General features: G+C 45.6%; 1 protein-coding gene and 1 pseudogene across 2 annotated transcripts in view; one reads left to right on the top strand and one right to left on the bottom strand.

Moving 5' to 3' along the window:
• The window catches only part of LOC115133678 (protocadherin-7-like), a 237,444-nt gene that overhangs the window by 6,645 nt on the left and 203,271 nt on the right, over positions 1-27,528 (bottom strand). The window lies entirely within an intron of this gene.
• Positions 20,240-21,606, top strand: LOC135572967 (RNA-binding protein 25-like; annotated as a pseudogene).

Genomic DNA, 27,528 nt, shown 5'->3' with positions numbered 1-27,528 from the left:
CCACTGCCACTCTAACACAAGGGCCCAGCTAGCTAACCACTGTCACTCTAACACAAGGGCCCAGCTAGCTAACCACTGCCACTCTAACACAAGGGCCCAGCTAGCTAACCACTGTCACTCTAACACAAGGGCCCAGCTAGCTAACCACTGTCACTCTAACGCAAGGGCCCAGCTAGCTAACCACTGTCACTCTAACACAAGGGCCCAGCTAGCTAACCACTGTCACTCTAACACAAGGGCCCAGCTAGCTAACCACTGTCACTCTAACACAAGGGGCTTTCTGACAAGCAGGTTTGTACTTAATGTACCCAGCACTCAGTCCCTTTCAAAGGTATAGACTTGTGGACCGGTGGACTTGTGGACTGGTGGACCGGTGGACTGGTGGACCGGTGGACCGGTGGGTGGACCGGTGGACCGGTGGACCTGTGGACCGGTGGACCGGTGGGTGGACCTGTGGACCGGTGGACCTGTGGACCGGTGGACCGGTGGACCGGTGGACTGGTGGGGGCAGATCTGAGAAGGGAAATATGTCCTCCTTTCTTTGAGATAATTACAGATGGACGAAAGTCAATGTTGCCACCGTGAAGGCAACCCACTGCTACATCGCTGGTTGGAAGACATGTCTATCTTACAGCTGGACGACTGAGAGCCGAGCTCTGCACTGAGCCAGACTTTACTGCACGTCTGTAACAGCCGATGGTTAAAGTCTTTATTTGCAAAGGCAGAATAGCGTTTAGATATGGGGTATTACAGTGGACGACTGAGATGTTGCAGAGTATGAAATTGAGGGATATATGGTGTGTGTGTGTGTGTGTGTGTCTGCGTCTCCTTCTCTCACATCAACATTCCATCCGCATCATCAAGTCAGACTCTCCATTCCCGACGCCAGTCGATTCAACTAAAACTCTCCATCCCCCAGGCAGTCAGTCCAGTCTATCAGGCGTCCAGTAAGCAGTGCTACAGAAACAGATTCAGGCGGCCTTTTGCCCTGTGTTTTCCAGTTGGGAGCCTCGGCCAAAACGGTGGGGCCAAAGAGCGAATGAACGGAGACACAGAGAGAGAGAGAGAGAGAGAGAGAGAGAGAGAGAGAGAGAGAGAGAGAGAGAGAGAGAAAGAGAGTGGGAGTGGGAGTGAGTGAGTGAATGAGCAGCACAGATGCACTAGCCCTCGATGCCCTGTCTGTTAGCTAGCTGGACACTGTGGATGGCTGGACAGCAGATAGGGGTCAGTATGGCTGGGACAGAAAGAAAGAGCGAAAGAGATGTGGAGAGAGAGAGCGAGCGAGAAATAAATAGAGAGCGAGAGAGAGAGAGAAAGAGCGAGAGAAAGAAAGAGAGAGAGAAAGAGAGAGAGAGAGACAGAGAGAGACAGACAGAGAGAGAGACAGAGACAGAGAGAGAGAGAGAAAGAGACAGGGAGAGAGAGAGAGACAGGGAGAGAGACAGGGAGAGAGACAGAAAGAGGCAGAGAGAGAGACATAAAGAGAGAGAGAGACAGAGAGAGAGAGAGAGAGACAGGGAGAGAGACAGGGAGAGAGACAGAGAGAGAGAGAGACACAGAGAGAGAGAGAGACAGGGAGAGAGACAGGGAGAGAGACAGAGAGAGACAGAGAGAGAGAGAGACACAGAGAGAGAGAGAGAGAGACAGGGAGAGAGACAGAGAGAGAGAGAGAGACGTGGAGGCAGACTCAGGCTGGGGGTGGGTGGGGTCTCTCCATACAATGGACACAGTGTTTTCACAGCCTCTATGTCTCTTCAGTCACGTCTTTCTTCTACAAAATTCAATCTGAAACCCTCATCATATTCCCCTAGTTAAGCGTCTAAAAACACTCACTCCTAAAATGTCATTAAAGCCTGCAAGGCCTTTCACATACTTTAAATTTACCCAAATAAAACCATTATTGCTGAGAACAAGGATAATTGTTCATCCGTCTGCAAATTGTGTCACCACCGACAAAGCTTGACAATAAAAGCGTACAGTGATGGGTGTCATATGGACTACTTCACCCAGCTGAAAGATTAATCCTGCAAACCAAAAATACATTTAGGTGAAAAATAGGAGGGGAGAGACAGAGACACAGACAGACAGACAGACAGACAGACAGACAGACAGACAGACAGACAGACAGACAGACAGACAGACAGACAGACAGACAGACAGAATAGTGTGAGAAGAGAACAAGTGAGAGCTGGAGAAAAAACAGCTAAATAAAGAGTAATAGAATGAGCACTATCATTTACTATGCAGTCACTCTGTCCTATTCTCCCTTTCTCTCCACTAACAGCTTTCATTTAATTAGATGGAACTCAGCCTGGGTATGAGAACTAATTAGCGGCCTGTGATCTTCTGCCTCTCAGGCTGATCTGACTCTCAGTCTTACTGGGAGGCTCCTGCAGCATAACCCCACCGCTGAGAGTTTGCCTCACCATCAAACGACTCTACTAGTGCTATGATTCACAATTACTACTACTGCTATCTGATTCACACAGTACACAATTAATACTACTGCTATCTGATTCACACAGTACACAATTAATACTACTGCTATCTGATTCACACAGTACACAATTAATACTACTGCTATCTGATTCACACAGTACACTATTAATGCTACTGCTATCTGATTCACACAGTACACAATTAATACTACTGCTATCGGATTCACACAGTACACAATTAATACTACTGCTATCTGATTCACACAGTACACAATTAATACTACTGCTATCTGATTCACACAGTACACAATTAATACTACTGCTATCTGATTCACACAGTACACCATTAATACTACTGCTATCTGATTCACAGACTAAAGGTGGTGTAAAAATGGGCATGCTGAAGAGAAAGGAGGGAGGGAGGGAGGAAAAAAGACAGGATGGAAGGGAGCAAGGAAGGAAACAAGGGAAGAAGGAAGGAGAAGAATGGGAGGTGAAGAGTGTCAAAGGAAGGTGTTGGATAATGACGGGGAACACAGACAGAAAAATAAGCACATGGTAAAGGGGACATTTGTCTTTCTCTGCTAAGCTGTTTCCAGACAATTAAGGAAGGATGAAAAAGAGAGAGAGAGAGAGACAGAGAGAGAGATCTGTGGGAAGAAAATGAAAGGGAGGCCTGGAGAGTCCTGACCTTTTGCAGATGAGACGCAACGGGTAATGTTCGCAACATAATTAATTGTTGGTATTAATTAACACACACCACGCACGTCGGCAGAGGTGTTTGAGTGATACTGTGTGTACCGGGGACAGTACAGTCCTACAAATCACCTTTAAATCCTAGCTTTCTCCCGAGTGGAGAAGCGGTCTAAGGTACTGCATCACAGTGCTGAGCCACCACTACAACCTGTCGTTAGATCCCAGTCGGTGTGACAGCTGACTGTGACTGGGAGCCCCATAGGGCGGCGCACAATTGACCCAGCGTCGTCCGAGTTAGGGGAGGATTTGGCCGGGGGGGGGCTTTCCTTGGCTCATTGCGCTCTAGCGACTTCTTGTGGTGGGCCAGGCGTCTACAAGCGTCGGTCATCAGTCAAAAGGTGTTTCCTCCGACACATTGGTGCGGCTGGCTTCCGGGTTAAGCGAGCAGTGTGTTGAGAAGCAGCGTGGCTTGGTGGTTCCTGTTGACCTTCGCCTCTCCTGAGCCCGTTAGGGAGTTGAAGCGATCGTAACTACCAACTGGATATCACAACATTGGGGAGAATAAAAATATCTCCCTAGCTCATACATTGACACTGGATCCCACAAAGCTATTAGCTACTGATTGGATTCATAGATGGCCACCAGCTGCATGACCCTGATTGGTTATATACACATTTTGAATCCCAATATTAAATCCAAAATGGAAAATAGATTGTGAGTTCTGAATATTATAAAATGACAACTGAGGCATTCTGCAACCCTATAATCACTCTATTTGAGCTACTTATAGCTCATGCATTTCTCATTTCCATTGTCTCTTAGATCATGTCTTAGGCCTATACATGGAAACAATAGACTAGCTCAAGCAATGCTTTAGTCAGGCCTATATGGCTCCATTTGATTTTTCCTCTTTCAGCACGTTACCATTACAGTATCTGGTATAATGAGTGTACTGACAGACTACTCCAGACGTGATTCATTGAAGAGAGATTAACTAGCATAATTTCATTCTAGTGACAATCTCACAGCCAATTACCAAATATGGCTGTCTCTACTTCTCAGGAAACTCTCTCTCTCTCTCTCTCTCTCTCGCTCTCTCTCGTTCTCTACCTAATCAGTAAGCTAGGCAGGTTGGAAACAAGACCCCATAAATTCAGCGTTGACCCTCCTCCTCATGCTCCTCCATTCATTTCTCGTCTCACAGCCAAAAGCCCAGCACGCACGCACGCACACACACACACACACACACACACACACACACACACACACACACACACACACACACACACACACACACACACACACACACTTGACAAGAATCAAGCATGTGTGCGCACCTACACACACATCATTAAAATGATGCCATAAACTAACTAAGCACATCATTAGGATTAGTAGCTAAATAATATCCTACGCCACAGATGGATATATTGATTAGGCCTATACCTGCCACAGATGGATATATTGATTAGGCCTATACCTGCCACAGATGGATATATTGATTAGGCCTATACCTGCCACAGATGGATATATTGATTAGGCCTATACCTGCCACAGATGGATATATAGATTAGGCCTATACCTGCCACAGATGGATATATTGATTAGGCCTATACCTGCCACAGATGGATATATTGATAAGGCCTATACCTGCCACAGATGGATATATTGATCAGGCCTATACCTGCCACAGATGGATATATTGATCAGGCCTATACCTGCCACAGATGGATATATTGATTAGGCCTATACCTGCCACAGATGGATATATAGATTAGGCCTATACCTGCCACAGATGGATATATTGATTAGGCCTATACCTGCCACAGATGGATATATTGATTAGGCCTATACCTGCCACAGATGGATATATTGATTAGGCCTATACCTGCCACAGATGGATATATTGATTAGGCCTATACCTGCCACAGATGGATATATTGATTAGGCCTATACCTGCCACAGATGGATATATTGATTAGGCCTATACCTGCCACAGATGGATATATTGATTAGGCCTATACCTGCCACAGATGGATATATTGATTAGGCCTATACCTGCCACAGATGGATATATTGATTAGGCCTATACCTGCCACAGATGGATATATTGATTAGGCCTATACCTGCCACAGATGGATATATTGATAAGGCCTATACCTGCCACAGATGGATATATTGATTAGGCCTATACCTGCCACAGATGGATATATTGATTAGCCTATACCCGCTACAGATGGATATATTGATCAGGTGGGCCTATACCTGCCACAGATGGATATATTGATTAGGCCTATACCTGCCACAGATGGATATATTGATTAGGCCTATACCTGCCACAGATGGATATATTGATTAGGCCTATACCTGCCACAGATGGATATATTGATTAGGCCTATACCTGCCACAGATGGATATATTGATTAGGCCTATACCTGCCACAGATGGATATATTGATTAGGCCTATACCTGCCACAGATGGATATATTGATAAGGCCTATACCTGCCACAGATGGATATATTGATTAGGCCTATACCTGCCACAGATGGATATATTGATTAGGCCTATACCTGCCACAGATGGATATATTGATTAGGCCTATACCTGCCACAGATGGATATATTGATTAGGCCTATACCTGCCACAGATGGATATATTGATTAGGCCTATACCTGCCACAGATGGATATATTGATTAGGCCTATATACCGCCACAGATGGATATATTGATCAGGCCTATACCTGCCACAGATGGATATATTGATTAGGCCTATACCTGCCACAGATGGATATATTGATTAGGCCTATACCTGCCACAGATGGATATATTGATTAGGCCTATACCTGCCACAGATGGATATATTGATTAGGCCTATACCTGCCACAGATGGATATATTGATTAGGCCTATACCTGCCACAGATGGATATATTGATTAGGCCTATACCTGCCACAGATGGATATATTGATTAGGCCTATACCTGCCACAGATGGATATATTGATTAGGCCTATACCTGCCACAGATGGATATATTGATTAGGCCTATACCTGCCACAGATGGATATATTGATTAGGCCTATACCTGATTAGGCCTATACCTGCCACAGATGGATATATTGATTAGGCCTATACCTGCCACAGATGGATATATTGATTAGGCCTATACCTGCCACAGATGGATATATTGATTAGGCCTATACCTGCCACAGATGGATATATTGATTAGGCCTATACCTGCCACAGATGGATATATTGATTAGGCCTATACCTGCCACAGATGGATATATTGATTAGGCCTATACCTGCCACAGATGGATATATTGATTAGGCCTATACCACAGATGGATATATTGATTAGGCCTATACCCACAGATGGATATATTGATTAGGCCTATACCTGCCACAGATGGATATATTGATTAGGCCTATACCTGCCACAGATGGATATATTGATTAGGCCTATACCTGCCACAGATGGATATATTGATTAGGCCTATACCTGCCACAGATGGATATATTGATTAGGCCTATACCTGCCACAGATGGATATATTGATTAGGCCTATACCTGCCACAGATGGATATATTGATTAGGCCTATACCTGCCACAGATGGATATATTGATTAGGCCTATACCTGCCACAGATGGATATATTGATTAGGCCTATACCTGCCACAGATGGATGGATATATTGATTAGGCCTATACCTGCCACAGATGGATATATTGATTAGGCCTATACCTGCCACAGATGGATATATTGATTGAGGCCTATAGGCACAGATGGATATATTGATTAGGCCTATACCTGCCACAGATGGATATATTGATTAGGCCTATACCTGCCACAGATGGATATATTGATTAGGCCTATACCTGCCACAGATGGATATATTGATTAGGCCTATACCTGCCACAGATGGATATATTGATTAGGCCTATACCTGCCACAGATGGATATATTGATTAGGCCTATACCTGCCACAGATGGATATATTGATTAGGCCTATACCTGCCACAGATGGATATATTGATTAGGCCTATACCTGCCACAGATGGATATATTGATTAGGCCTATACCTGCCACAGATGGATATATTGATTAGGCCTATACCTGCCACAGATGGATATATTGATTAGGCCTATACCAGATGGATATATTGATTGCCACAGATGGATATATTGATTAGGCCTATACCTGCCACAGATGGATATATTGATTAGGCCTATACCTGCCACAGATGGATATATTGATTAGGCCTATACCTGCCACAGATGGATATATTGATTAGGCCTATACCTGCCACAGATGGATATATTGATTAGGCCTATACCTGCCACAGATGGATATATTGATTAGGCCTATACCTGCCACAGATGGATATATTGATTAGGCCTATACCTGCCACAGATGGATATATTGATTAGGCCTATACCTGCCACAGATGGATATATTGATTAGGCCTATACCTGCCACAGATGGATATATTGATTAGGCCTATACCTGCCACAGATGGATATATTGATTAGGCCTATACCTGCCACAGATGGATATATTGATTAGGCCTATACCTGCCACAGATGGATATATTGATTAGGCCTATACCTGCCACAGATGGATATATTGATTAGGCCTATACCTGCCACAGATGGATATATTGATCAGGCCTATACCTGCCACAGATGGATATATTGATTAGGCCTATACCTGCCACAGATGGATATATTGATTAGGCCTATACCTGCCACAGATGGATATATTGATTAGGCCTATACCTGCCACAGATGGATATATTGATTAGGCCTATACCTGCCACAGATGGATATATTGATTAGGCCTATACCTGCCACAGATGGATATATTGATTAGGCCTATACCTGCCACAGATGGATATATTGATTAGGCCTATACCTGCCACAGATGGATATATTGATTAGGCCTATACCTGCCACAGATGGATATATTGATTAGGCCTATACCTGCCACAGATGGATATATTGATTAGGCCTATACCTGCCACAGATGGATATATTGATTAGGCCTATACCTGCCACAGATGGATATTATTGATTAGATGGCCTATACCTGCCACAGATGGATATATTGATTAGGCCTATACCTGCCACAGATGGATATATTGATTAGGCCTATACCTGCCACAGATGGATATATTGATTAGGCCTATACCTGCCACAGATGGATATATTGATTAGGCCTATACCTGCCACAGATGGATATATTGATTAGGCCTATACCTGCCACAGATGGATATATTGATTAGGCCTATACCTGCCACAGATGGATATATTGATTAGGCCTATACCTGCCACAGATGGATATATTGATATAGGCCTATACCTGCCACAGATGATATATTGGCCTATACCTGCCACAGATGGATATATTGATTAGGCCTATACCTGCCACAGATGGATATATTGATTAGGCCTATACCTGCCACAGATGGATATATTGATTAGGCCTATACCTGCCACAGATGGATATATTGATTAGGCCTATACCTGCCACAGATGGATATATTGATTAGGCCTATACCTGCCACAGATGGATATATTGATTAGGCCTATACCTGCCACAGATGGATATATTGATTAGGCCTATACCTGCCACAGATGGATATATTGATTAGGCCTATACCTGCCACAGATGGATATATTGATTAGGCCTATACCTGCCACAGATGGATATATTGATTAGGCCTATACCTGCCACAGATGGATATATTGATTAGGCCTATACCTGCCACAGATGGATATATTGATTAGGCCTATACCTGCCACAGATGGATATATTGATTAGGCCTATACCTGCCACAGATGGATATATTGATTAGGCCTATACCTGCCACAGATGGATATATTGATTAGGCCTATACCTGCCACAGATGGATATATTGATTAGGCCTATACCTGCCACAGATGGATATATTGATAAGGCCTATACCTGCCACAGATGGATATATTGATTAGGCCTATACCTGCCACAGATGGATATATTGATTAGGCCTATACCTGCCACAGATGGATATATTGATTAGGCCTATACCTGCCACAGATGGATATATTGATTAGGCCTATACCTGCCACAGATGGATATATTGATTAGGCCTATACCTGCCACAGATGGATATATTGATTAGGCCTATACCTGCCACAGATGGATATATTGATTAGGCCTATACCTGCCACAGTGACAGGATATATTGATCAGGCCTATACCTGCCACAGTGACAGGATATATTGATAAGGCCTATACCTGCCACAGTGACAGGATATATTGATCAGGCCTATACCTGCCACAGTGACAGGATATATTGATCAGGCCTATACCTGCCACAGTGACAGGATATATTGATCAGGCCTATACCTGCCACAGTGACAGGATATATTGATCAGGCCTATACCTGCCACAGTGACAGGATATATTGATCAGGCCTATACCTGCCACAGTGACAGGATATATTGATCAGGCCTATACCTGCCACAGTGACAGGAAGCAGGGGAGATCGTTCCCAGGCCTGTCCTTAGAGGCTCTGGGTGAAAGTGTGAGCCGATCCATTACTGCAGCCACAGCAGGATGATGGAGACAGCAGAAAACAGTGACTCATATAGTCTGCTGGATGGAATGATGTAGCTAGCCTAGCTACTAAGCTGCCTCAAATGGAAACCACAATACAGCCACTAGCTCAACACACTACTCTAGAAACCACAACACAGCCACTACCTGAACACACTACTCTAGAAACCACAAGAACTACCTCAACACACTACTCTAGAAACAACAACACAGCCACTAGCTCAACACACTACTCTAGAAACCACAACAACTACCTCAACACACAACTCTAGAAACCACAACACAGCCACTACCTCAACACACTACTCTAGAAACCACAGCCACTACCTCAACACACTACTCTAGAAACCACAATACAACAACTACCTCAACACACTACTCTAGAAACCACAGCCACTACCTCAACACACTACTCTAGAAACCACAACACAACAACTACCTCAAAACACTACTCTAGAAAACACAACACAGCCACTACCTCAACACACTACTCTACAAACCACAGCCACTACCTCAACACACTACTCTAGATGGTTCTATACTACCCACTACCTCAACACACTACTCTAGAAGGTTCTATACTACCCACTACCTCAACACACTACTCTAGATGGTTCTATACTACCCACTACCTCAACACACTACTCTAGATGGTTCTATACTACCCACTACCTCAACACACTACTCTAGAAGGTTCTATACTACCCACTACCTCAACACACTACTCTAGATGGTTCTATACCACCCACTCTAGAATGAATATGAAATAAATGAATGAAGCTTAATGTTCCTGCAACACATCTACTCTAAACGTACACAGCATGTGTCAACAAACTACGCAGAATGACACTAAGGCAGTACCATAGCATGGGCTATTTTAAAGTATGATTGAACTCAACATTATCATATTGCTTTTATATTTTGTTTACAATTGATCACATTCTCCTTGTTGTGACACACAAAATACAACAAAAAAAAAACAAAAAAAAAGCAAACCTAGAGATGAAGTGTTCTGGTATGGCGTAGATGCTACCCTGGTGGGAACTTATAAAACAAAGCTAGTTTATTTTTCATCCAAACACACAGCTCTGCCTTCACAGTCCACAGCAATCCTACATTTACCAGTGCATGCAGTGTTTTATCATGACACAATGCCAGGCATACACAGAAATAAACAAGACAGGCACAGTAGCATTGCAAATACATTTAAATACATCTCAATGGGAAATGGGAGACGACGGGTGGGCAGAAAAATGGTAGGGCTTGAGCATTTACTGTGAGTCGTGAAATTGTGTTTGTTGTTCTTGCTGTTGTTGTTGTTGTTTGTTCATTCGCTAAATTCTCTTCCTCCAGTCTTTTAGAAGGAAGTCTCATTGCCCACTTCAACTGTCGTTCTTTATCACACACTCCCAGGACCGCCAATGCAATGGACTATTTTACACCATCAAATGCTTATTTGTCAAAATATAATTTCAATGAAATCCCCCGTCCCCCCCCCCCCCCTCCCCCAAACCTGCCTCAGTCTTTCGCTTTGCCTCTCTTTTAACCAACTGGAATAAAATAAAATAAAAACATCTACATCGCTGTGCTTGTACAGACAGAGAGAAGAATCTCATTACTTTGCATCACGCAGAAACCAGTTGATTGTGAGGATTCAAAAAGATGTCAAATGCACATTTCCTCAGGACTCTCACAGATGTACTTCCGTTCCCAGAAGAGTTCAAATGTGATGGGTACAAAACACTGGTTCATTTCAACCACGTTGTACTACCCAGAGAGGGTTACAAAACACTGGCATTACTAAGTAATGGAATACTGCTTGGCAAAGGCAACCCTAACGATAGCCTCGGAATTGCATCAGAATTTCATTCTTGTGTTCTGCTTGCTATGCAAATATGCGTGAGTGGCCTACATATTGCAAGTCACATTGCATTTACAGTACAACGGACACACACACTGTATTGTACCAAACGCTATTGGTATCTTCTGGTAACAGGCAACAAGAGACCTGCTCCTTCAGGACCAGTTCTGTGTCAGTAACTACTACACAAAGCAATAAAAAACTACAGGAGGTCAGTCACCTCCTACAGGAGGTCAGTCACCTCCTACAGGAGGTCAGTCAAGTCGCTCAATGAGTCACACTGAAAAAACACTTTGCCACAAGGGTGCTGAGGAGTAAATATATTTTTATAATACATTTTTATATGAATGTATTAGTAATGCTCAATCTAATTGGGTGGGCCTGGCAAGGGTCTGGCTCGGGTATGTTTGTGTCCACCCAGGCCTACGCCCCTGGCTATCTGTAGCCTATCTAGCACTGTGCATCATGGCTTAATGCAGGGCCAGCCATGAGGTAGTGAGGTTTAATTAAGTTGACCCTAAGGGGGGGATAGAAAGACAGACCGAAGACACACTAACACCACGAGGCCTTACTGCCCCACTCTGCACCCAAATAGAGCTTAAAGCTCAAATAGAACTGAAACCAAATTATTCAGGTTCATTTTTTCCGGGAGGCATTATGCCCAGAAGTCAGACTGCGCGGGCGGCTATTGCGCTCAACTACAACCTCATCAAAATATGCCTGAACATCGAAAATCTTGACTTGCATTAGGAAATATTTCAGTTTTTGTCAGCTTCTGCAAAAGTACAAAATGCAACTTTTATTTTGTGCACAAAATGTATAGTTAAAGCAGTAAGATTAAGAGACAAAATATTCAGACTCCTTGACTTTTTCCACATGACGTTACGTTACAGCCTAAAAGTATTAAATTGTTTTTTTCATCTAACAACATAAAACATTTTTGCTAAAAAACTGAAATATCACATTTACATAAGTATTCAGACACTTTACTTTGGCAGCAGTTACAGCCTCAAATATTCTTGGATGTGATGGTACAAGCTTGGCACAGCTGTATTCAGGAAGAGTCTCCCATTCTTCTCTGCAGTTACAACCTCAAGTCTTCTTGGATGTGATGGTACAAGCTTGGCACAGCTGTATTCAGGAAGAGTCTCCCATTCTTCTCTGCAGTTACAACCTCAAGTCTTCTTGGATGTGATGGTACAAGCTTGCACAGCTGTACAGCTGTATTCAGGAAGAGTCTCCCATTCTTCTCTGCAGTTACAACCTCAAGTCTTCTTGGGTGTGATGCTGTATTCAGGAAAGCTCTGCAGTTACAACAGCTGTATTCAGGAAGAGTCTCCCATTCTTCTCTGCAGTTACAACCTCAAGTCTTCTTGGATGTGATGGTACAAGCTTGGCACAGCTGTATTCAGGAAGAGTCTCCCATTCTTCTCTGCAGTTACAACCTCAAGTCTTCTTGGATGTGATGGTACAAGCTTGGCACAGCTGTATTCAGGTTACAACCTCAAGTCTTCATTCAGGAAGAGTCTCCCATTCTTCTCTGCAGTTACAAACAAGTCTTCTGGATTGATGGTACAAAGACAGTCTCCCATTCTTCTCTGCAGTTACAACCTCAAGTCTTCTTGGATGTGATGGTACAGGAAAGTCTCCCATTCTTCTCTGCAGTTACAACCTCAAGTCTTCTTGGATGTGATTACAAGGAAGAGTATTCAGGAAGAGTCCATTCTTCTCTGCAGTTACAACCTCAAGTCTTCTTTGGATGTGATGGTACAAGCTTGGCTTGGATGTGACAGCTGTATTCAGGAAGAGTCTCCCATTCTTCTCTGCAGTTACAACCTCAAGTCTTCTTGGATGTGATGGTACAAGCTTGGCACAGCTGTATTCAGGAAGAGTCTCCCATTCTTCTCTGCAGTTACAACCTCAAGTCTTCTTGGATGTGATGGTACAAGCTTGGCACAGCTGTATTCAGGAAGAGTCTCCCATTCTTCTCTGCAGTTACAACCTCAAGTCTTCTTGGATGTGATGGTACAAGCTTGGCACAGCTGTATTCAGGAAGAGTCTCCCATTCTTCAGTTCTGCAGATTACAACAGCTGTATTCAGGAAGAGTCTTCAAGTCTTGGATGTGATGGTACAAGCTTGGCACAGCTGTATTCAGGAAGAGTCTCCCATTCTTCTCTGCAGTTACAACCTCAAGTCTTCTTGGGTGTGATGGTACAAGCTTGGCACAGCTGTATTCAGGAGTCTCCCATTCTTCTCTGCAGTTACAACCTCAAGTCTTCTTGGGTGTGATGGTACAAGCTTGGCACAGCTGTATTCAGGAAGAGTCACCCATTCTTCTCTGCAGATCTTCTCAAGCTCTGTCAAGGTTGGATGGAAAGCATTGATGCACAGCTATTTTCAGGTCTCTCCAGAGATGTTTGATCAAGTTCAAGTCCGGGCTCTGCCTGGGCTACTCAAGGACATTCAGTGACTTGTCCCGAAGCCACTCCTGCGTTGTCTTGGCTGTGTGCTTAGGGTTGTTGTCCTGTTGGAAGGTGAACCTTCACCCCAGTCTGAGGTCCTGAGCACTCTGGAGCAGATTTTCATAAAGGATCTCTCTGTACTTTGCTCTGTTGATCTTTTCCTCCATCCGGACTAGTCTTACAGTCCCTGCCGCTGACAACATCCCCACAGCATGATGCTGCCACCATTATGCTTCACTATAGGGATGCTGCCAGGATTCCTCCAGACGTGACGCTTGGCATTCAGGCCAAATAGTTTAATCTTGGTTTCATAAGAGCAGAGCATCTTGTTTCTCATGGTCTGGCGGGGTGTCACGTGCCTTTTACTGAGGAGTGGCTTCCGTCTGGCCACTCTACCATAAAGGCCTGATTGGTGGAGTTGTTCAGAGATGGTTGTCCTTCTGGAAGGTTCTCCCATCTCCACAGAGGAACGGGCAGCCAGCTCTTGGAAGAGTCTTGGTGGTTCCAAACTTCTCCCATTTAAGAATGATGGAGGCCACTGTGTTCTTTGGGACATTCAATGCTGCAGAAATGTTTTGGTACCTTTACCCAGATCTGTACCTCAACACAATCCTGTCTCTGAGCTCTACGGACAATTCCTTCGACCTCATGACCTTGTTTTGCTATGGCATGCACTGTCAACTGTGGGACGTTATATAGACAGTTGTGTGTCTTTCCAAATCATGTCCAATCAATTGCATTTACCACAGGTGGACTTCAATCAAGTTGTATAAACATCTCAATGGTGATCAATGGAAACAGGATGCACCTGAACTCAATTTCTAGTATCATAGCAAAGGTATTTCAGTTTAGTAATTTTTTTATACATTTGTAAAAATGTATAAAAACCTGTTTTCGCTTTGTCATTATGGGGTATTGTGTGTAGATTGCTGAGGACGTTATAATTTAAAAAAAAATACATTTTAGAATAAGGCTGTAAAGTAACAAAATGTGGAAAAAGTCAAGGGGACTGAATTCTTTTCTGAAGGCGAAGGTATGTCTGGTATTGTTTGCGAGAGTTCAGAAAAATGCAAAAGATGATTAATTCAAGCAATTTGAGGCCAGATCGGCGAAAAATCCTTGTGTTCCAAGAACAGTGATTATCATCGACCAAGACAATGAAAACAGTGAGTACTGTACCATTGATAAACCCTACAATTTACCATGACAACCTAATAGCCTCACCTAACACATAAAAAGCATAATGAACTTCAGCCTTCACTTTCATTCAAGCGGTAACAATGACTTTGTTTCATGTCTGGAGCCATGAAATTCTTTGAAAGGCTGGTCATGGCTCACATCAAAACCGTTATCCCAGAAACCCTAGACCCCACTCCAATTTGCATACCGCACCAACAGATCAAAGGATGATGCAATCTCTATTGCACTCCACACTACCCTTTCCCACCTGGACAAAAGTTACACCTATGTGAGAATGCTATTCATTGACTACAGCTCAGCATTCAACCCCATAGTGCCGTCAAAGCTCATCACTAAGCCAAGGATACTGGGACTGAACACTTCCCTCTGTAACTGAATCCCGGACTTCCTTACGGGCCGCCCCCAGGTGGTAAGGGTAGGTAACAACACATCCGCTACGCTGACCCACAACACGGGGGCCCTTCAGGAGGTCAATCCCCTCCTGAACTCTCTGTTCACTCATGACTGCATGCCATGGCATGACTCTACTACACCTGTTGTATTCAGAATTTCACTGTAAGGTCTACTACACCTGTTGTATTCAGCATTTCACTGTGAGGTCTACTACACCTGTTGTATTCAGCATTTCACTGTGAGGTCTACTACACCTGTTGTATTCAGCATTTCACTGTAAGGTCTACTACACCTGTTGTATTCAGCATTTCACTGTAAGGTCTACTACACCTGTTGTATTCAGCATTTCACTGTGAGGTCTACTACACCTGTTGTATTCAGGATTTCACTGTAAGGTCTACTACACCTGTTGTATTCAGCATTTCTCTGTAAGGTCTACTACACCTGTTGTATTCAGCATTTCACTGTAAGGTCTACTACACCTGTTGTATTCAGCATTTCACTGTAAGGTCGACTACACCTGTTGTATTCAGCATTTCACTGTAAGGTCTACTACACCTGTTGTATTCAGCATTTCACTGTAAGGTCTACTACACCTGTTGTATTCAGCATTTCACTGTGAGGTCTACTACACCTGTTGTATTCAGCATTTCACTGTAAGGTCTACTACACCTGTTGTATTCAGCATTTCACTGTAAGGTCTACTACACCTGTTGTATTCAGCATTTCACTGTAAGGTCTACTACACCTGTTGTATTCAGCATTTCACTGTAAGGTCTACTACACCTGTTGTATTCAGCATTTCACTGTGAGGTCTACTACACCTGTTGTATTCAGCATTTCACTGTGAGGTCTACTACACCTGTTGTATTCAGCATTTCACTGTAAGGTCTACTACACCTGTTGTATTCAGCATTTCACTGTAAGGTCTACTACACCTGTTGTATTCAGCATTTCACTGTAAGGTCTACTACACCTGTTGTATTCAGCATTTCACTGTGAGGTCTACTACACCTGGTGTATTCAGCATTTCACTGTGAGGTCTACTACACCTGTTGTATTCAGCATTTCACTGTGAGGTCTACTACACCTGTTGTATTCAGCATTTCACTGTAAGGTCTACTACACCTGTTGTATTCAGCATTTCACTGTAAGGTCTACTACACCTGTTGTATTCAGCATTTCACTGTAAGGTCTACTACACCTGTTGTATTCAGCATTTCACTGTGAGGTCTACTACACCTGTTGTATTCAGCATTTCACTGTGAGGTCTACTACACCTGTTGTATTCAGCATTTCACTGTAAGGTCTACTACACCTGTTGTATTCAGCATTTCACTGTAAGGTCTACTACACCTGTTGTATTCAGCATTTCACTGTGAGGTCTACTACACCTGGTGTATTCAGCATTTCACTGTGAGGTCTACTACACCTGTTGTATTCAGCATTTCACTGTGAGGTCTACTACACCTGTTGTATTCAGCATTTCACTGTAAGTTCTACTACACCTGTTGTATTCAGCATTTCACTGTAAGGTCTACTACACCTGTTGTATTCAGCATTTCACTGTAAGGTCTACTACACCTGGTGTATTCAGCATTTCACTGTGAGGTCTACTACACCTGTTGTATTCAGCATTTCACTGTGAGGTCGACTACACCTGTTGTATTCAGCATTTCACTGTAAGGTCTACTACACCTGGTGTATTCAGCATTTCACTGTGAGGTCTACTACACTGTCAACATGATACCAACATAACTTTGTTCAGCATGATACCAACATAGCTTTGTTCAGCATGATACCAACATAGCTTTGTTCAGCATGATACCAACATAGCTTTGTTCAGCATGATACCAACATAGCTTTGTTCAGCATGATACCAACATAGCTTTGTTCAGCATGATACCAACATAGCTTTGTTCAGCATGATACCAACATAGCTTTGTTCAACATGATACCAACATAGCTTTGTTCAGCATGATACCAACATAGCTTTGTTCAACATGATACCAACATAGCTTTGTTCAGCATGATACCAACATAGCTTTGTTCAACATGATACCAACATAGTTTTGTTCAACATGATACCAACATAACTTTGTTCAGCATGATACCAACATAGCTTTGTTCAGCATGATACCAACATAGCTTTGTTCAGCATGCTACCAACATAGCTTTGTTCAGCATGATACCAACATAACTTTGTTCAGCATGATACCGACATAGCTTTGTTCAACATGATACCAACATAGCTTTGTTCAGCATGATACCAACATAGCTTTGTTCAACATGATACCAACATAGTTTTGTTCAACATGATACCAACATAGCTTTGTTCAGCATGATACCGACATAGCTTTGTTCAGCATGATACCAACATAGCTTTGTTCAACATGATACCAACATAGTTTTGTTCAACATGATACCAACATAGTTTTGTTCAACATGATACCAACATAGCTTTGTTCAGCATGATACCGACATAGCTTTGTTCAGCATGATACCAACATAGCTTTGTTCAGCATGATACCAACATAGCTTTGTTCAGCATGATACCGACATAGCTTTGTTCAGCATGATACCGACATAGCTTAATTCAATATAACTGCAAGGGCATTTCTCTGATAACACAATTGAATTAATTTAAATGGAAGTTCCCCGTAAAACCTGTGGTTGCCAGCCAACGAGCAGCGTGTGGGCTCTGGTAAGTGCAAGGGTGGCATATACAATGTCTCCTCATCCTAACCTTCATCATCATCATCATTATCATTGACGAGTTCTTAAAACCTACAGCGAGCCTTTCAATGTAATTCAGCCATATGCACATAGAGACTAACCACAAACCACAGACAATAGTAAGACTTTCACCCTAGAGTGGAAAACAACAGAAAGAGCCATAGACAGTGGTACTAGATCTGCCTTGAGGTTGTGATCCCACGTGGCCCTGATGAAGGTCCTCGTCATGTACTTTAAGCCTAACAGTGTGTGGGTCGGGTGGGGACTGGGGACACCATGGGGGAGTCCTGACTTAACTCAGAGACTAACAGCCCGTTGTTGTGACATAGCTCTTATCTGTGCTGGCACCAACCGATCAATATAGTCCCTATTCCTCTACAGCAGCAGGAGAGGCAGCCACAACAAACGCTGGCTCGGCGTGTGTGTGTGTGTGTGTGTGTGTGTGTGTGTGTGTGTGTGTGTGTGTGTGTGTGTGTGTGAAGAGTGTGTGAAGAGTGTGTGAAGAGTGTGTGAAGGGTGTGAAGAGTGTGTGTGTGTGTATGTGTGTTTGTGTGTGTGAAGAGTGTGAAGAGTGTGAAGAGTTTGAAGACTGTGTGTGTGTGTGTTTGTGTGTGTGAAGAGTGTGTGAAGAGTGTGTGTGTGTGTGTGTGTGTGTGTGTGTGTGTGTGTGTGTGTGTGTGTGTGTGTGTGTGAAGAGTGTGTGAAGAGTGTGTGTGTGTGTGTGTGTGTGTGTGTGTGTGTGTGTGTGTGTGTGTGTGTGTGTGTGTGTGTGTGAAGAGTGTGTGAAGAGTGTGTGAAGAGTGTGAAGAGTGTGTGTGTGTGTGTGTGTGTGTGTGTGTGTGTGTGTGTGTGTGTGTGTGTGAAGAGTGTGAAGAGTGTGTGAAGAGTGTGAAGTGTGTGTGTGTGTGTGTGTGTGTGTGTGTGTGTGTGTGTGTGTGTGTGAAGAGTGTGTGAAGAGTGTCTGTATGTCAGTCTGTGTGTGTTTGAGTGTGCAAGACTTTAACAGGGTGGACAGTGTTAGTATATGTCAGTGTGTTTCCCTCCATCTCTTTGAAACACCTTTTCCATCTCGTCATTCATAAAAAATCGACGTCTGCATCTCAGTAGTCTCAAAGTGTCTCACACACACACACACACACACACACACACACACACACACACACACACACACCCCAACCCCATGCTAAAGAGGGCAGTTTAGAAACAGCAACAGAGCTGAAGCACATTGAGTGCATTATTAAAAGTACCAGTGGCTCAATTTGTCATTCTCACGGGCTCATCAGAGGAGAACATTCGTTATTAAATGCACTTTTCACTGGGGTTTACACCGGCTGTCTGTCGGATCAAAGAGGCAACCCGCCGACTCCAAGTCTCCCCTCTGATTCCAACCGACAAAATGAGTCAATTAAATAAAATGGCTCCACTACCAAAAATAAAAAATAAGGCGAGAGGGAGAGAGGAAGAGAGGGAGAGAGAAAGAGAAAGAGAGGGAGAGAGGAAGAGAGGAAGAGAGAAAGAGATGGAGAGAGCAAGAGAGGGAGAGAGGGAGAGAGGAAGAGAGAGAGAGAGAGGGAGAGAGGAAGAGAGGGAGAGAGAGAGAGAGGGAGAGAGGAAGAGAGGGAGAGAGGAAGAGAGAGAGAGAGAGAGAGAGAGAGGAAGAGAGGGAGAGAGGAAGAGAGGGAGAGAGCAAGAGAGGGAGAGAGGGAGAGAGGAAGAGAGAGAGGAAGAGAGGGAGAGAGAGAGAGAGGGAGAGAGGGAGAGAGGAAGAGAGGGAGAGAGGAAGAGAGGAAGAGGGAGAGAGGAAGAGAGGGAGAGAGAGAGAGAGAGAGAGAGAGAGAGATAGAGAGTGAGGGAGAGAGAGAGAGAGAGAGAGAGAGAGGAAGAGAGGAAGAGAGGTAGAGAGAGAGAGAGAGAGAGAGAGAGAGAGGAAGAGAGGAAGAGAGGTAGAGAGGAAGAGAGGGGAGAGAGCAAGAGAGGAAGAAAGGGAGAGAGGAAGAGAGGAAGAGAGGGAGAGAGGAAGAGAAGGAGAGAGGAAGAGAGGAAGAGAGGGAGAGAGGAAGAGAGGGAGCGAGAGAGAGAGGAAGAGAGGGAGAGAGGAAGAGAGGGAGAGAGGAAGAGAGGGAGAGAGGGAGAGAGGAAGAGAGGGAGAGAGAGAGATAGAGAGAGGAAGAGAGGGAGAGAGGAAGAGAGGGAGAGAGGAAGAGAGCAAGAGAGGGAGAGGAAGAGAGAGAGAGAGGAAGAGGGGTAGAGAGGGAGAGGAAGAGAGAGAGAGAGGGAGAGAGGAAGAGAGGGAGAGAGCAAGAGAGGAAGAAAGGGAGAGAGGAAGAGAGGAAGAGAGGGAGAGAGGAAGAGGGGGGAGAGAGCAAGAGAGGAAGAGAGGGAGAGAGGAAGAGAGGAAGAGAGGGAGAGAGGAAGAGAGGAAGAGAGAGAGAGAGGAAGAGAGGAAGAGAGGGAGAGAGGAAGCAAGAGAGAGGAAGAGGGAGAGAGAGCAAGAGAGGAAGAGAGGGAGAGAGGAAGAGAGGAAGAGAGGGAGAGAGGAAGAGAGGAAGAGAGGGAGAGAGGAAGAGAGGGAGAGAGAGAGAGCAAGAGAGGGAGAGAGGAAGAGAGAGAGGAAGAGAGGGAGAGAGAGAGAGAGGGAGAGAGGGAGAGAGGAAGAGAGGGAGAGAGGAAGAGAGGAAGAGGAAGAGAGGAAGAGAGGAGAGAGAGAGAGAGAGAGAGAGAGAGAGAGTGAGGGAGAGAGAGAGAGAGAGAGAGAGAGAGAGAGAGGAAGAGAGGAAGAGAGGGAGAGAGGAAGAGAGGAAGAGAGGGAGAGAGGAAGAGAGGAAGAGAGGGAGAGAGGAAGAGAGGGAGAGAGAGAGAGCAAGAGAGGGAGAGAGGAAGAGAGAGAGGAAGAGAGGAGAGAGAGAGAGAGAGGGAGAGAGGGAGAGAGGGAGAGAGGAAGAGGGAGAGAGGAAGAGAGGAAGAGAGAGAGAGAGAGAGAGAGAGAGAGAGAGAGAGAGAGAGAGAGAGAGAGAGTGAGAGAGAGAGAGAGAGAGAGAGAGAGAGAGAGAGAGAGAGAGAGGAAGAGAGGAAGAGAGGTAGAGAGGAAGAGAGGGAGAGAGAGAGAGAGGAAGAGAGGGAGAGAGGAAGAGAAGGAGAGAGGAAGAGAGGAAGAGAGGGAGAGAGGAAGAGAGGGAGAGAGAGAGAGAGGAAGAGAGGGAGAGAGGAAGAGAGGGAGAGAGGAAGAGAGGGAGAGAGGGAGAGAGGAAGAGAGGGGAGAGAGAGATAGAGAGAGGAAGAGAGGGAGAGAGGAAGAGAGGGAGAGAGGAAGAGAGCAAGAGAGGGAGAGGAAGAGAGAGAGAGAGGAAGAGGGGTAGAGAGGGAGAGGAAGAGAGAGAGAGAGAGAGGGAGAGAGGAAGAGAGCAAGAGAGGAAGAAAGGGAGAGAGGAAGAGAGGAAGAGAGGGAGAGAGGAAGAGGGGGGAGAGAGCAAGAGAGGAAGAGAGGGAGAGAGGAAGAGAGGAAGAGAGGGAGAGAGGAAGAGAGGAAGAGAGGGAGAGAGGAAGAGAGGTAGAGAGAGAGAGCAAGAGAGGAAGAGAGGGAGAGAGGAAGAGAGGAAGAGAGGGAGAGAGGAAGAGAGGAAGAGAGGGAGAGAGGAAGAGAGGGAGAGAGAGAGAGCAAGAGAGTGAGAGAGGAAGAGAGGAAGAGAGGGAGAGAGGAAGAGAGGAAGAGAGGAAGAGAGGAAGAGAGGGAGAGAGAGAGAGAGAGAGGAAGAGAGGGAGAGAGGAAGAGAGGAAGAGAGGGAGAGAGGAAGAGAGAGAGAGAGAAAGAGAGGGAGAGAGGAAGAGAGGGAGAGAGAGAGAGGAAGAGAGGGAGCGAGGAAGAGAGGGAGAGAAGGAGAGAGGGAGAGAGAAAGAGAAAGAGAGGGAGCTAGTGAGGTAGTTCTTAACAGGAGAGGTGTTGTGTATTCTGGGAGTTGTCCAGACAGGGCTCTGAGGGAACTTTGTGGATTAGGATGACGGGAGAAGTCTGTCTTTTCCTGAAGGGGATTTCTTAGAATAGTAAGAAGTGTTCTTATTTCAACATGCAGTTTTGAATTACATTTGGTTGAGTTGTCAACACCATATCATTGGATTTAAGAAAAAATATATGTATATTTTACGTTGACACGTTGATTCAACTTCATCACAATTTCTTTGCTAAAATGGTCTACACCTGTTGTATTCGGCGCATGTTGATTCAACCAGTTTCTGAGCCCTTGGGTTTAGTTATTCGTTATGTCAGGAGTTGTTTACCTTGTCTTGACCTGAAAGACGAATTCTAGCCCCTAGTAGTTATAGGCTACAAGTAAAATCAGGGCGTGGAGTTATTTGCGATATACTGTGTTGCACGTTGCAGGTTGCAGGTTTGTAACTGAAATATTAACGCATACATTCACTGACACCTTGAGAGGGAGAGAGAGAGAGAGACAGAGAGAGCAAGAGAGAGAGACACACACACACAGAGACAGAGAGAGCAAGAGAGAGAGACACACACACACACACAGAGACAGAGAGAGCAAGAGAGAGAGACACACACACACACAGAGAGAGAGAGAGAGAGAGAGAGAGAGAGAGAGAGAGAAAGACAGAGAGAGAGAGACAGAGAAAGAGAGACAGAGAGAGATTCTATGCCATCAAAAGAAACATAAATTTCAACATACCAATTAGGATTTGGCTAAAAATACTTGAATCAGTCATAGAGCCCATTGCCCTTTATGGTTGTGAGGTCTGGGGTCCGCTCACCAACCAAGACTTCACAAAATGGGACAAACACCAAATTGAGACTCTGCACGCAGAATTCTGCAAAAATATCCTCCATGTACAACGTAGAACACCAAATAATGCATGCAGAGCAGAATTAGGCCGATACCCACTAATTATCAAAATCCAGAAAAGAGCTGTTAAATTCTACAACCACCTAAAAGGAAGCGATTCACAAACCTTCCATAACAAAGCCATCACCTACAGAGAGATGAACCTGGAGAAGAGTCCCCTAAGCAAGCTGGTCCTGGGGCTCTGTCCACAAACACAAACACACCCTACAGAGCCCCAGGACAACAGCACAATTAGACCCAACCAAATCATGAGAAAACAAAAAGATAATTACTTAACACATTGGAAAGAATTAACAAAAAAACAGCGCAAACTAGAATGCTATTTGGCCCTACACAGAGAGTACACAGTGGCAGAATACCTGACCACTGTGACTGACCCAAAATTAAGGAAAGCTTTGACTATGTACAGACTCAGTGAGCATAGCCTTGCTATTGAGAAAGGCCGCCGTAGGCAGACATGGCTCTCAAGAGAAGACAGGCTATGTGCTCACTGCCCACAAAATGAGGTGGAAACTGAGCTGCACTTCCTAACCTCCTGCCCAATGTATGACCATATTAGAGAGACATATTTCCCCCAGATTACACAGATCCACAAAGAATTAGAAAACAAATCCAATTTTGAAAAACTCCCATATCTTTTGGGTGAAATTCCACAGTGTGCCATCACAGCAGCAAGATTTGTGACCTGTTGCCACGAGAAAAGGGCAACCAGTGAAGAACAAACACCATTGTAAATACAACCCATATTTATGCTTATTTATTTTATCTTGTGTCCTTTAACTATTTGTACATTGTATATATATATAATATGACATTTGTAATGTCTTTACTGTTTTGAAACTTCTGTATGTGTAATGTTTACTGTTCATTTTTGTTGGATTTCACTTTATATATTCACTTTGTATGTTGTCTATCTCACTTGCTTTGGCAATGTTAACACATGTTTCCCATGCCAATAAAGCCCTTGAATTGAATTGAATTGAATTGAGAGAGAGACAGAGGGAGAGACAGAGACAGAGAAAGAGAGTGAGACAGAGATAAAATGGGAGATAGAGAGACAGAGAGAGATAGATAGAGAGAGAGAGAGATAGAGAAAAAGAGAGAGAGACTGTGCTGTCTGGCTGCCTGAGACAGAGACAAAGAGAGACAGAGAGAGAGAGAGAGAGAGAGAGAGAGAGAGAGAGAGAGAGAGAGAGAGAGATGAGTGCCACTAAAAGGAGTACCATCCATACCCCCAGGTAGTTAGGAGTTAGGAGGGAGGGAGGGGGGGGGGTTGAACGTGCGTGGCGTGTTTACAGTATGGGGGTGTGGTGGGGGAGGGGGCTAACCTAATGATAATTCCTGTCTCTGCCATCTCATTAAAAATGCAACACCTACAGGATATTTTCCACATCAAACTTTTATGGCATCAGGCTGTCTCAATCGGCAGCACTCGGCTGAGGCACAACATAATGATGAAGAAGTCGCAAAGGGATGTCTCGCTCAGTCTCTTCCGCCTCATCTGAAAGCAGCCAGACAGCACAGCAGCCAGCCTTGGATTATACTGCAACATCAAACAGGAGGTGGGGGAGGGATATGAGGGGGTGGAGGAGGGTTATGAGGAGGTGGAGGAGGGATAGGAAGAGGTGGAGGAGGGATATGAGGAGTTGGAGGAGGGATAGGAATAGGTGGAGGAGGGATATGAGGAGGTGAGGGAGGGATAAGATGAGGTGGAGGAGGGATAAGAAGAGGTGGAGGAGGGATATGAGGAGGTGGAGGAGGGATATGAGGAGGTGGAGGAGGGATATGAGGAGGTGGAGGAGGGATAAGAGGAGGTGGGGGAGGGATAAGAGGATGTGGAGGAGGGATATGAGGAGGTGGAGGAGGGATATGAGGAGGTGGAGGAGGGATAAGAGGAGGTGGGGGAGGGATAAGAGGATGTGGAGGAGGGATAAGAGGAGGTGGATGAGGGATATGAGGAGGTGGAGGAGATATAAGAGGAGGTGGAGGAGGGATATGAGGAGGTGGAGGAGGAGGGATGAGGAGGTGGAGGAGGGATATGAGGAGGTGGAGGAGGAGGGATAAGATGAGGTGGAGGAGGAGGGGTCAGAGGAGGTGGAGAAGGGATATGAAGAGGTGGAGAAGGGATATGAAGAGTTGGAGGAGGAGGGATATGAGGAGGTGGAGGAGGGATAAGAAGAGGTGGAGGAGGGATATGAGGAGGTGAGGGAGGGATAAGAAGAGGTGGAGGAGGGATAGGAGGAGGTGGATGAGAGATATGAGGACTTGGAGGAGGGATAAGAAGAGGTGGAGGAGGTATAAGAGGAGGTGGATGAGGGATATGAGGAGGTGGAGGAGGGATAGGAAGAGGTGGAGGAAGTATATAAGGAGGTGGAGGAGGGATATGAGGAGGTGGAGGAGGGATTGAGGAGGTAGAGGAGGGATAAGAGGATGTGGAGGAGGGATAAGAGGAGGTGGAGGAGGGACATGAGGAGGTGAGGGAGGGATAAGAAGAGGTGGAGGAGGGATAGGAGGAGGTGGATGAGGGATTTGAGGACTTGGAGGAGGGATAAGAGGATGTGAAAGAGGGATAAGAGGAGGAGGAGGACGGATAAGAGCAGGTGGAGGTGGGATATGAGGAGGTGGAGGAGGGATAAGAGGAGGTGGAGGAGGGATATGAGGAGGTGGAGGAGGGATATGAGAAGGTGGAGGAGGAGGGATGAGGAGGTGGAGGAGGGATAAGAGGAGGTGGAGGAGGGAAAGAGGAGGTGGAGTAGGGATAGGAGGAGGTGGAGGAGGGATAAGAGGAGGTGGAGGAGAAGATATGAGGAGGTGGGGGAGGGATATGAGAAGGTGGAGGAGGAGGGATGAGGAGGTGGAGGAGGGATAAGAGGAGGTGGAGGAGGGAAAGAGGAGGTGGAGGAGGGATATGAGGAGGTGGAGGAGGGATATGAGGAGGTGGAGGAGGGATACGAAGAGGTGGAGGAGGGATAAGAGGAGGTGGAGGAGGAGGAATAAGAGAAGGTGGATAAGGATGGGTCAGAGGAGGTGGAGAAGGGATATGAGGAGGTGGAGGAGGAGGGATAAGATGAGGTGGAGGAGGAGGGGTCAGAGGAGGTGGAGAAGGGATATGAAGAGGTGGAGAAGGGATATGAGGAGTTGGAGGAGGAGGGATAAGAGGAGGTGGAGGGGAGGGGTCAGAGGCGGTGGAGAAGGGATATGAGGAGGTGGAGGAGGAGGGGTCAGAGGAGGTAGAGAAGGGATATGAGGAGGTGGAGGAGGGATAAGAGGAGGTGGAGGAGGAGGGGTCAGAGGAGGTGGAGAAGGGATATGAGGAGGTGATGGGGGAGGGGTCAGAGGCGGTGGAGAAGGGATATGAGGAGGTGGAGGAGGAGGGGTCAGAGGAGGTAGAGAAGGGATATGAGGAGGTGGAGGAGGAGGGATATGAGGAGGTGGAGGAGGGATATGAGGAGGTGGAGGAGGGATAAGAAGAGGTGGAGGAGGGATAAGAGGTGGTGGAGGAGGAGGAATAAGAGAAGGTGGATGAGGAGGGGTCAGAGGAGGTGGAGAAGGGATATGAGGAGGTGGAGGAGGAGGGATAAGATGAGGTGGAGGAGGAGGGGTCAGAGGAGGTGGAGAAGGGATATGAAGAGGTGGAGAAGGGATATGAGGAGTTGGAGGAGGAGGGATAAGAGGAGGTGGAGGGGGAGGGGTCAGAGGCGGTGGAGAAGGGATATGAGGAGGTGGAGGAGGAGGGGTCAGGGGAGGTAGAGAAGGGATATGAGGAGGGATAAGAGGAGGTGGAGGAGGGATAGGAGGAGGTGGAGGAGGAGGGATAAGATGAGGTGGAGGAGGAGGGGTCAGAGGAGGTAGAGAAGGGATATGAGGAGGTGGAGGAGGAGGGATATGAGGAGGTGGAGGAGGGATATGAGGAGGTGGAGGAGGGATAAGAAGAGGTGGAGGAGGGATAAGAGGTGGTGGAGGAGGAGGAATAAGAGAAGGTGGATGAGGAGGGGTCAGAGGAGGTGGAGAAGGGATATGAGGAGGTGGAGGAGGAGGGATAAGATGAGGTGGAGGAGGAGGGGTCAGAGGAGGTGGAGAAGGGATATGAAGAGGTGGAGAAGGGATATGAGGAGTTGGAGGAGGAGGGATAAGAGGAGGTGGAGGGGAGGGGTCAGAGGCGGTGGAGAAGGGATATGAGGAGGTGGAGGAGGAGGGGTCAGGGGAGGTAGAGAAGGGATATGAGGAGGGATAAGAGGAGGTGGAGGAGGGATAGGAGGAGGTGGAGGAGGAGGGATAAGATGAGGTGGAG

The sequence above is a fragment of the Oncorhynchus nerka genome, linkage group LG8 (assembly GCF_034236695.1).
Source record: "Oncorhynchus nerka isolate Pitt River linkage group LG8, Oner_Uvic_2.0, whole genome shotgun sequence".
In the NCBI taxonomy this organism is placed as follows: Eukaryota; Metazoa; Chordata; class Actinopteri; order Salmoniformes; family Salmonidae; genus Oncorhynchus; species Oncorhynchus nerka.
The sequence above is the reverse complement of the archived record's forward strand: the minus strand, read 5'-3'. Positions and strand labels throughout refer to the sequence as shown.